Source organism: Mus pahari, chromosome 6 (genome assembly GCF_900095145.1).
Source record: "Mus pahari chromosome 6, PAHARI_EIJ_v1.1, whole genome shotgun sequence".
Lineage (NCBI taxonomy): Eukaryota > Metazoa > Chordata > Mammalia > Rodentia > Muridae > Mus > Mus pahari.
In genome coordinates, this window is record NC_034595.1 from 83,468,379 (window position 1) to 83,469,817 (window position 1,439).

Here is a 1,439-nt window from a genome sequence, read left to right on the forward strand (position 1 = left end):
AGTGCTGGGATTAAAGGCGTGAGCCGCCACTGCCCGGTTGGGGTAGACTTCTATTGGTTGACATTTTGGTTTTAGACACCTACACCCCTGATATTTCCATGTGTAGCCTGAGTTGAAAACAACTTGTTGTTTGAGACAGGATTTCTCAGTGTAGCCTTGGCTGTCCTGGAACTCATTCTATAGTCCTTCAACCATCTGCCTCTGCCTCCCCAAGTGCTGGGATTAAAAGTGTGTACCATAACTGCTCAGCTAAAAGCAACCTTTGAGTTAACTGCCGTGGAAACCTCCAAGAGTTAGGATCACGAGTTTGCATTGCAGAGGCATGTACAGACATGCTGATGGGGCTCCTGTCACAGCCGACATGTCAGTGCCAACTCAAACCACAGCCATGCCTACACTTACTGCCAAGGAGCCCGCATCTATCCATCCATCCTCAGAGGAACAGACGGCACTACTTCTCACACGGCATGGAAGAGGGAACTACTGGGCATCAAAACCGCAGCCCTGGAACTGTAGCTAAGAGTTTTGAGAGCACTATCGGGAGGAAACAGCTTTCTGCTCAGGATAAACTTCATCACAAGACCTTCGAGAAGTTACCTCACAACCTGCTGTAACTTTGGCTATAAAATTAAACTAGGGCTGCGGATATAGCACAGTAGTAAGGTGCATGCTTAGTACGTATAGGTAAGAACCTTCATTTGGGCGCTGGTGAGATGACTCAGTGGGTAAGAGCACCTAACTGCTCTTCCAAAGGTCCGGAGTTCAAATCCCAGCAACCACAGGGTGGCTCACAACCATCCATAACGAGATCTGACTCCCTCTTCTGGAATGTCTGAAGACAGCTACAGTGTACTCATACAAATAAAATAAACAAATCTTTAAAAAAAAAAAAAAAAAAATTGACATTATGTGTGTAAGTCACCATAGGTAGGAGGGCGTGTGGGAGGGGTGTGTGTGTGCCAGTGTGTGGTGTATGGGTACTAAGGTGCATGCACACGTGAGTACCCGAGCGTAGAGGGTATCTTTCCTCATTCTCGTAATTGCTTTCCATCTTTTTGAGACAGGGCCTCTCATTGTCCAGAAGGCTTATGGATTATGCTAGGCTGATGACTAGGTAGCTTTGAAAAGTCTCCTGCCGCCAGCTCCCTTTGCCGCCCTCCATGCTAGTTACGGGTCCTCATGTGGATACCGAGGGTACTTTATTGTCTGAGCCATCTCTTCAGTCATACATATGGATTTAATTGGTCCTAAGATAATGATCTTCCTCCCCTTCCTTCCCCAACTTCTCTTCCCAGGCAGGGACTCAAACCCAGGAACTGTTGAGTGTTTGACCACTGGGGTAGACTTCTTTTTGTTTTTTTGAGACAGGGTTTCTCTGTATAGTCCTGGCTGTCCTGGAACTCACTCTGTAGACCAGGCTGGCCTCAAACTCAGAAATC